The 10409-nt window shown below is 55.7% G+C and overlaps 1 long non-coding RNA gene across 2 annotated transcripts; it reads right to left on the reverse strand.

Moving 5' to 3' along the window:
• Nucleotides 1-1300: 1300 nt before the first annotated feature.
• On the reverse strand, nt 1301-4186 carry LOC112531435. Of its 2 annotated transcripts, XR_005840763.1 has the most exons (4): nt 4126-4182; nt 3410-3464; nt 3230-3331; nt 1301-2103 (listed from the first exon to the last, which is right to left on the reverse strand). It is a non-coding gene; the product is annotated as an uncharacterized LOC112531435 (long non-coding RNA). The 2 variants fall into 2 exon arrangements; XR_005840762.1 differs by lacking the exon at nt 3230-3331 and having other exon boundaries at nt 3332-3464; nt 4126-4186.
• Nucleotides 4187-10409: the final 6223 nt, after the last annotated feature.

Raw genomic sequence — 10409 nt, forward strand, 5'->3', positions numbered from 1 at the left:
TTAGTGGGGTTAAACATTACCTGTGTGTATGGCAAACAGATTGTAAGGCAAATAGGTAAAGGAGCAGAGAGAGAATTGCCTTTCCAAAGGAGGAATGAAATACAAAGCTTACCCGTACCCTGGGCGCGCAGAACAGCTCCACTAAGGGTGACCTCCAGAGAGAGAGCCTTCCTCCTTGGGAGTCAGCCCTTACATGGGGTCTAGCAGGGCTGCAGCCAGGGTCCACCCCTTCCGGTCACTCAGGTGAAACTGCCATCACCTGTGCCCCTGCAGCTGACTCAGCACTCGCCTCAGGTGGTCAAACAGAGGGTCAGGCTGTGATTATACAGTTCCCATACACCTGTGTGGTTCAGACTTGTGGTTTATACATTTGGATTAGTGTTAGGAGCTAAAATTTCTAGTACAAGAGAAAGGAAAAGAAACGCTACTGGGAAAAAAATACAGTGCAAAGAAGTGAACAGCAAAAAAAAAAAAAAAGAGCACCAAACTGAAAAAAAGAACAAAGAAAAACCCACGCACATCAAAGAAAGCCAATAACAATACATGAAACAACAACAAACACCAAATTCAAAACAAGCAACCAACGCTAACAGAACAGAATACACTCTCACGGAAAAGCAAAGATGACAAACAGAGTCTGGGAGAGGCAAAAACTCAGCATCTATGCCTGGGAAGATGACACAGAACAATCTACATACACCAATGCCGAGAAAATGGGGCAATAGGCCCGCATGGATCCAGCCAGCTGGAGAAAAAGCCACAAGAGCACCACAAGGGAAGAGGCAAGGAGGGCCCAGGAGGCGTGGACCCACCTGGGAAACTCCAAGGAGCTGCAAATGCATCAAGCACGGCAGGAAAGCCCAGAGAGGAGGCTGCAGTTCAAGAAGCCAGAAAGGAAACAGACAGAACAGAACAATCAAGGGAGAGAGCACATCAGGTAAGTGAAGGCAAAGGAAGAGCAAGGCCGGGGCAAGGGGACAAGGAAGGCAAAGCCAGGTAAGGCAACCAAGAATGAAGAGCAAGGGAGAAACTCCAAGCAAAGCCAAGAACCATCCTCTGAAAAGGCAAGGAATGCTCTCCTCTGGGAGGAAGAAGCTAATGCAAAGAAAAGGAACAGCTAAGACAAAGAGCCAACAAAACAGACACAAAGACAATGGAAAGCAAAGCAAAAAGGCGCACTACTGAAAAGCAATAGGGGAAAAACAACCAAGGCAAGGAAAACAAAGCAAACAAAACAAGGTCACCATACTGTATTCCATTCATTTGCTTTACTCGTGTATATCGTGTCAAAGCAAAGAAAACCAAACACAGTACAAAGAGAAAAGCACTCACCAATGCTTTGCACTGAAGAGAAGGAATAAATGAAAATTCACAAGCAATGCAAGGCAAAGATACAAAAGAAAAAACCAAGGAGCAAAGCAAAGCCATTCCAGAAACAATAACCAAATAGGAATTACTAAAAAGCCAAGGAAAGCAAAGCAATATCACCCGAAAAGATGAGAAACAGAAAGGAATACCCTTAGAAAGCCGAAATCCAGCCATCAGAGGACTGTGTCAACTCCATGGATTCCAGTGACACCAAGGTATCTGCAACATCAAATTTCAGCCAGGCATCCCGGGCCCTTGGTGGCCTATGACAGCAGCGCTCCTACAGAGTTCATTCTCTTACACCCTGATACCAAAGACATGCTACCTGTGAGTGGCTAACACAGTATCTGGCTGCCACAGGACTTGCGAGGAGTGACACCAAGTTTTCTCTCTCTAGTCAGCACACAGAAGTTACTTTGGCTGCCTTTGCAGGAGAAGAGAGCAATCTCTTGCCATGCAGGGAGGGAGGACGTGGTGTACTTCTAGCATCAAGTTACATGTGGTCAAGTCAGGTGATGACATACCTGCTCCCAGCCTGAATCGTCACCCTTCCTGAACGCTGTCACTGAAAGCTTGCTGCTATTGTGTTAGCTGATTCTTGCGAGCATTCCCTCCTGATGAGCTTCACATACATCAGGGCTTGGACAAGTCTTAGTGACGAGGGCATCAAAATTGCCATCTGGCCGCAGTGATCATCTGGACACTAGCTTTTCATTACACGTGAAACAATCTTTCCTGCAAGATATGAAGAAGGAGAGAAAACAATGCTCAGTCTCAACTGTCGGGAGGCACTCCTCTGCCTGAAAAATAGATAACCTCATTGCACATACTGCCAAAAGACAGCTAGACACTGTACCGTTCTGTACACTTGCACTGCGTTTGCAAGGATCTGACCAAGGAAAAAATGGTTTCTTCTGCAGCTAGCTAAAACAGGGGCTTCTTTGAGAGAGCAACAGCATGCACACACTGCCTGCAAGCCCCCTGGCATCCTTCTGCTGTGCTTATGGAGCACCTGGAGCAAGCAGGCACTGACTGCATAGCTCGTGGGGGCTAACACTGCTCAGATAACAACCGAGGGCGTGAAGAAATGTGGCAGGAGAAGCAGTGCATTCCTAACGCAGCAACAAAGACTGGAGCACTGCTCAGACAGGTAGCAGAGCTCCTTCATTAGCGGTCACTGTTAACCCCATCCAGTCAGTGCTGAGCAAAATGAGGACTCTGCAAACTGCAGGTAATATTTCCTGCTGGCTCAGCTATAGTCATTTATGCAGCTTTTAGGGCGGTTTGGTGTTTTTTTCTTTCTTTTTCTGTTCCTTGCTTTTGGTGAGATGCTAATAATTCGTGCAAACTCCCCCCATACACAACCAATCGCCATCAGATGATGAGACAAAAGGCTGAGATAAGCCCCACTTCTAGCTATACACTGTTAAAACGTGAAAATAAATCTGTTCAGAGATTTTGCGATGCATATGCATGCAACAAGAAAGCAGAGGCAGGGAAAAGAAGAGCTGGCTTGCATGGCAGCAGGTGAACAATGAACAAGGGAAAAACACTTGGCTGTAACATTCACACCCGTCTCTCATCCCACCTAAGACCCAGAACACAACAACTTCAAAGTAATACTCTAACTGATCCGTACTGTATTGAGCCTCTAGACTGTCTCTGCTTCTCTGCTTCTGTAATTTAAGCTTCTTTTGTCTTGCTGTTCAGCAGGCAAACCTCACCCTAAGAAGACAAGACGCAAACTATGGGTGGAGTATGTATGTAGCCAAATTAGTAAAAATGCCTTTGATATGAGACAACAAACAGATGTGAGACGATGCTGTCTGAAATGGACCCATACTGACTTGAATATACGTACCAAAACACTAGAAATCACGTTTTTACCATATTGGAGTCTTTCCTGTTCCATCACTTAAGCGTGTAGAAAGCTGATTCAAAGATCTGGAAGAGAAACACTCACCTATGGAGAGCAGGAGACAAATCCAGCCTAGTTCAGCTGCAGCTGAAAGCTGTCATCAGCCAAAGCCTCAGCACTTACCAGAATGCAAACAAAGCTATTCTTCATGCGTTCCTTTTTAAGTTGAACACAATGCCTGCCATTAAAAAAAGAATAACAATAAAAATAATCCTACCTGGCTTTTCTTGGAATCCAAAAACAGGAGAAAAATCACAGAAACGTGGTGGAATGACTCACACAGCTGGAGTGCTGTGATGGATGGCTAGCGACTTTTCAAAAGAGAGAGGCAAGGCAGGAAAGGCAGTGGTGCAGCCCTCTACGTTAAGAAAGAATGGGAATGTCTGGAAATGAACGATGGCCATGATAGGGTTGAGAGCTTCTAGGTCAGAATAAAAGCAAAGGCCAGTAAGACTGACGTTAGCGTGGGAGTGTGCTACAGGCCACCCAACCAGGATGAAGTGGTGGGCAAGACACTTTAGAGACAGCCGCATGAGGTCTCAAGCTCAGAAGGGGCCAGAAGATGATCCTGGTAGCTACAGACCTACGGTGTCTAACCTCGGTGCCAGGGTAGGTTATGGGATGGATAACGTTGCGATTCATTACAGGTCAACCAGGGGATCAGGCCCGGTCACAATGAGTTGACGAATGGGAGATCCTGTTTGACACAAGAACTCGCCCCACGCCACCATGGCCAGAGGAGACTCCAGCAGCAGCAGCAGCAGGAGCAGATCCCGTGGAGGGAGGAAGCAGGGGCAGCTGGGCCTGCTGTGCACATACACAGATAGACATGTAGATACCTTGTCACTGCTCTTCTGCCTCCACTTTTCTGGGGGACTGGGAGTTTTGTCTTCACACAGGAACTTCGCCACAGCAGCATTTTCCAGTCCGTGGCACCTTGATCCCAGGATGTGCTCCGCACCGTGCTTCTAGGGCATCAACATCTGCTGTCGCACAAAGGCCCCTGAAAGGAAAAGCACCCTTGCACGTTTGCACTGCTCCCACACTCCCCAGAACTGTCTCTCAAATCTCACATAACACAGACTCTCTCAGACTCTTGGCTGCAGCCCAATAGCACAGCATCCCCTCTCTCACCCCCTCTCATGAGCCAAGAGGCCATAGTTTGTGTCCCTTTTTAAGCTTTACAGACACAATCAGGCAAGAACTTCGGTTTGCCCATCCTGCAGCCAGGAATGCTCCAACCTGAGGGGGGAGTGGCCGTGAGAGCAATGTCTCTGTGCAAGTGCAGCTCGTTCCTCCCCTCTGACAGGGGCAGAAGGAGGGAGGCAACAGACAAAAGCAGAAAGCGTCTGCATATCCCTAGTGGCTCTAATTTCCTGCCTCACGCTGGGAAACGAGCTGAGTCGCTGGGCCTCTCCGTTAGGCTTAGCTCTGCAGCTCGGACATCATCTTTACACTCAGCTGTTCCTGGGCATAATGCTCCACACAATGACCCTGCAGAGCCCAAAGGCCTGCCTGCCTGCTGTCACTCACCTGGAGGTTGCAGGGTGCTGTGCCTCTTGGCTGGACCTGCTGCTGCTAGCTGTCACTTGCAAGACACTGAGAGGCCACCTGCTTGGAACTGCAGGCAACAAACACAAACGAGAAAAAAGGAAGGAAGAAAGGATTCTTTCATGTCACAGGCTTTCACAGGCTTCATTAAAACACATTCTGCTGTGGAGCACAGCTGCAAGCATTTCACCTGGGCAAAAAAACGGGTGGAGCCTGGCTCCAGCCCTCCCCACCCTCGTTTAAGGGCTGCCTGTCTAAGGGGAAGAATCTCTACTGGGAGATCTGCTCTGTGCTCATACTTTCTGAGTCCTGTTCTTCAGAAAGGGCTCTTTGTTTACTAGCTTGAGTCCTTCCCCACTCATAGGAAAATTAAAACACAAGAAAGCCGCTGGATCAGCTACTGCCTTTCACTACAGTTACCATTTCAGATTATGGATCAAGGTTGAACTGTACAGAGGGAGTGCAGCCACAAGGCTCTGGCTGTGCTAAGCCTCCCACAGTGCCCGGGCCCCAAAGCAGCCCCAACTGTGCCTGGTCCTCCTCCATCCTGGGCCCCAAAGCAGCCCCAACTGTGCCTGGTCCTCCTCCATCCTGGGACCACAGGCAGCCCCAACTGTGCCAGGTCCTCCTCCATCCTAGGCCCCAAGGCACAGGCTGTGCCTGGGCTCCCTTTCGTCTGGGCCCAGACAAGGCCTCAACTGTGCCTGCTCCAGCCCGGGCCCCAAATCTGCCCCATCTGTGCCAGGCCCCACTCCAGCCCAGGCCCAAAAGCAGCCCCAACTGTGCCTGCTCCTCCTCCATCCTGGGCCCCAAAGCAGCCCCAACTGTGCCTGGCCCCCCTCCATCCTGGGCCCCAAAGCAGCCCCAACTGTGCCTGGTCCTCCTCCATCCTAGGCCCCAAAGCCTGGGCTGTGCCGGGGCTCCCTCTGGTCTGGGCCCAGAGGAGGCCTCAACTGTGCTAGGCCCCGCTCCAGCTCGGGCCCCCCCAGTGCAGCCCCAACTGCACTGGTCCTCCTCCATCCTGGGCCCCAACACAGCCCCAACTGAGCCTGCTTCTCCTCCATCCTGGGCCCCCCCAGTGCAGCCCCAACTGCACCTGGTCCTCCTCCATCCTGGGTCCCGAGGCTCTACCTGTGCCTGGGCCTCCTTCCTTCTGGGCCCACACGAGGCCTCAACTGTGCCAGGCCCCCTCCAGCCTGGGCCCCGAGGCCACCACTGTGCTGGACCACCCTCCGGCACAGGCCCTGCCCCAAGCCCTGCCCCCTGTGGACAGCTCTGCTCTTTGCCTGCTTGGTTTTTGTTCTCTCTTCACTCTGCCAGGTTAACTGGATGAGTTTCAATGGGGACCGAGTGTCGGGTCCTGCATTTTGGTCACAACAAGCCCAGGCGTCCCCCCAGTCCTCCTTGGGGAGGAGTGGCTGGAAAGCTGCCTGATCCCTGAAAAGGGACCTTGGTGTGCTGACGGACAGGTGGCTGAAGATGAGCCAGCAGTGTGCCCAGGTGGCCAAGAAGGCCAATGGCATAACCACAATTCCTGGCTCAGGAATGGTGTGGTGAGCAGGACTAGGGAAGTCATCCTGCCCCTGGACTCGGCACTGGCGAGGCCTCACCTCGAGTCCAGTGTTCAGTTTTGGGCACCTCAGCACAGAAGGGCCGTTGAGGTGCTGAAGCAGGTTGAAAGAAGGGCAACAAGGCTGGGGAAGGCCTTGGCCAATATGCCCTCTGAGGAGTGACTGAAGGAACTGGGGCTGTTTAGTGTGGGGAAAAGGAGGCTGAGGGGAGACCTGATGGGCTGGCTCCCTATTCCACCCAGGGAGCTGGTTCAGTCACCATCCCTGAATGTGTTGAAAACCAGGTGGTGCTCGGGGACATGATTGAGCAGGGGCTCGTTAGAGTTAGGCTGGTATGGTTAGGTTGTGCTTAGACTTGAGGGTCTTTAAGGTCTTTGTGGCGACAAAAACTGCAACCATCTCAAGCCTGGGGGAAAGGGGCTGACCCCAACGGTCACGCAACCCCCCTGGGGGGAGGGGCTCCCCTAACTGCCACTCTCCAGCTGTCATGGCAGGTAAGGCAGCAGGCTTCCCCTGCTCCCATGCTTCAGCTGGCCCCAGCGCTCCAGATCCCACCCCTGTGCCCCAGATCCCACCCCTGTAACCCCAATATCACCCCTGTAACCCAGAGCTCACCCCAGTGTCCCAGATCCCACCCCAGCGTCCCAGATCTCACTCCAGCGCCCCAGATCCCAGCCCTGTAAGCCCGATCTCAGCCCTGTGCCCAGATCGCACCCCAGCGCCCCAGAGCTCACCCCAGAGCCCACCCCAGAGCCTACTTTGGCCTTTCCCCACAGAGAGAATCCCTCGAGGAGCGCTGACGGTGCCTCTGACGCCCGACGCCATTTTCTCTGAAGCGACTGTGCCGCCACCGGACCCCGCCTGGATGCAGCCCACCATCCGCGGACCGATGCCGGTACCACCCCAAGCCCTCCCTGTCCCCACTGCCACCTACCTGGCGCCTCAGGCCTCTGTCTGGCCTGGGGTACCAGGTGTCTGGGGACAGGCAGCGCGGCTCCCCCCTGGGGGGCTGCCCCCAACTGGGGCTCCACTGCCACCTGGGGGCCTGCCCCCAACTGGGGGGCTGCACTTACCGGTGCTGCAGCTGCTACCTGGGGGGCTGCACCCAGCTATGGCTCCCCCCACTGCCCCCGCTCACTGCTGGGGACATCCCCTGCTGGCAGGGACGCTGCCGGCCCCAGCAGCCGATGGGGCTGTGGCCTGGGGCCGTGTTCCACGGGGAGCCCCCGCAGACCCGCAGGCACCTGCCTGCCGCAGGCCCCCGGCCGCCCCGGCCCCCCGCCAGTTCTTTTGCAGGTACCACCACTGCAGGAGCAGGTGCTCCCCGTGCCCTGCACCCTGCCCGCCACCTGGGAGTCGCCGATGGAGCCCTTTCAGGACGCCGTGGTGCTCACGGAGGACCAGGGGCACCCAGCGCCCACCGACGGGTGCCCCCATCCCGCCACGGCTCCGCTCGGCTGCAGCACCCGCAGCGCTGGACTCAGGGGGTGAGTTTGGGGGCTGCGGGGCGTGCGGCAGGCTGTCCGCACCGGGTGGCTGTGGGAAAGCTGGCATTGCCCCACTGGGGATGTCCTTGCTTTCCAGCAGCCACAGCGAGCGCAGACATCCCGGAGGACGTGGCGGACATCCAGCATCTCCTGGCATGGCTCAACGACGGTGAGTTTGGGGGCAGCAGAGCTGGCGGGGGGGTTGCTGGCACCCACCCACCCACCCACCCACCCACACTGGGTGTGGGAAAGAAAGCTGGGCATTGCCCCACTGGGCATTTTCTGCCTTTTCCAGAAGTGACATCCAAGACAGGCATCCTGTACGACGACGCAGACATCGATGACCTGCTCACGTGGATCAACAACGGTGAGTCTCTCTCGGAGGGGCAGGCAGAGCTGCTGGGGGGGTGTCTGCACGGAGTGGGCGTGGGAAAGCCGGCATTGCCATTGCCCCGCTGGGCATTTTCTGCCTTTTCCAGAAGAGACACCCAGCACCCACAGACTTGACAACGATGATGTGGAAATGGACCGTTTGCTCACCTGGATTGACGGTGAGACTGTGCTCCGCAGAGGTGACCCCCAGAGGTGGCTGCCTGCACCGAGTGGCTGTGGGAAGGCTGCCATCATCCTTCGGGGGGATGTTCTTGCTTTTTCAGAAGCGGCTCTGGAGGTCCCCCAGCACAAGCAGGACCTGCCCGGTGTCACAAGAGAGGGGACCAAAGCCACTGCAAACAGCTGCCAAACGCAAGAGCTGATGCAGCGCATCACTGCCACGGAGCCACTGAGCCCTGATGTCTCCAGCAGCCTCGACTCCTCTTCTTCCGGCACAGAGCACTCGGACTCCTCCGGGGCCAGCAGGGAGCTGAGCAACGAGACACATCCTGAATCAGGGCTCCTCAGCAACTCGCTCTGCTGGCAGCCAGCATCCCCTGAGCTGCCCGTGCCGACGCCCCTGGCTGCCCCTGCGCCTCCGTCGCCCCGCACTGCACATCTGATGGAAGAGGCGCGGCGGAGGCAGCCCCGGGTGGTTCTCACCCGCCTGGCACTGCCGACCCCCCTGGCTGCCCCCCGCACCTCTGCTGCCCCGCACTGCACGTCTGATCCAAGAGGTGCAGCGGAGGCAGCCCCGGGTGGTTCTCACCCGCCTGGCACTGCCGACCCCCCTGGCTGCCCCCGCACCTCTGCTGCCCCACACTGCACGTCTGATGGAAGAGGCGCGGCGGAGGCAGCCCCGGGTGGTTCTCACCCGCCTGGCAACTGCCACCCGGATGCATCTCCTGCCGGCTGGCAGACATGCACCACGAGGACAGCACCGAGCCAGCCAAGTGCCCAGCGCCCGCCTGCACCACCACTAACAGCAAGAGCACCGGGCACGAGCAGCACACTGGCAGCGGCCCAGCCACAAAGAGGAAGCTGCCGCGCTGCCACGATGGCCCAGGCCACAAACACCGGCGCTAGGCCAAGCTGGCTGTGTCAGCACGGTGGGCGGGCAGCAGGAGGACTGTGCCCTGATGGGGTGCCCATCACAGCCCAACAGCGGCTCGAGCGGGAGCGCACCAAGAAACCGGCCCACTTGCTGGAGCAGGAGACGTGGCCATAGCCGACCAAGACGGCTCCCTGGAGCCCTGGGCTCCTCGCTGGCCCCCACCATGCCCAGAGAGCAGCGGCAGTGTTCTGGGGGCACCAGCACCGGCCCCAGCCCTACTCCTCCAAAACTGGGCTGTCCACAAACGGCATCTTGGGCTGGGGCAATGCGGGACTCTGAAGCTGATGGACCGCCAAAGGCTTGGACTGTCAAAGCTTTGGGCTGGGAAAAGAAGGCTGGGGGGTGGGAATTTGGGGTGGGGAGGGGATGGTTGCGGGGTGGGGAATGGGTGGGGGGGTGGGAATTTGGGGTGGGAACTCTTTGGGTGAGAACTTGGGGTGGGAATTCTTGGGGTGCTGGGATCTTTTTGGGGTTGGAAATGAAATGGCTGTACTGTGATATTGTTGGGGTGGGAATCCGGGGTGGGGGGAGGGAATTTGGGGTGGGAACTCTTGGGGTGGGAATTCATGGGGTGTTGGGATCTTCCTGAGGTTGGAAATGGCTGTACTGAGATATTGTTGGGGTGGGAATCCGGGGTGGGGGGTGGGAATTTGGTGTTGGAATTCTTAAGGCACTGGGATCTTTCTGAGGTTAGAAATGAAATGGCTGTACTGTGATATTGTTGGGGTGGGAATTTGGGGGTTGGGAAACTGCTGGGGTGAGAAATGGCTGCCGTGGGAGATGGTTGGCATCAAAAATTATTGGACACCGTAACTGCTGGCACTGAAGATGGGGGGAGGGGGAGGGAATTCTGTGGGGTGGCAATTCTGGGGGAGAAATTGTACTCTGATCACGTTACACTCCCAAGTTGTTGGAATTTGGAGGAAGGAACTGTTGGGGTGGGAATTTGGGGGGCTGGGAGGTTTTCTGCAGAGGGAGGGAACTATTGGTGGGAGGGAGCGGGGGGGAAGCGGGGAGGAGGGTGGGTG

Source organism: Gallus gallus, chromosome 18, assembly GCF_016699485.2.
Source record: "Gallus gallus isolate bGalGal1 chromosome 18, bGalGal1.mat.broiler.GRCg7b, whole genome shotgun sequence".
Lineage (NCBI taxonomy): Eukaryota > Metazoa > Chordata > Aves > Galliformes > Phasianidae > Gallus > Gallus gallus.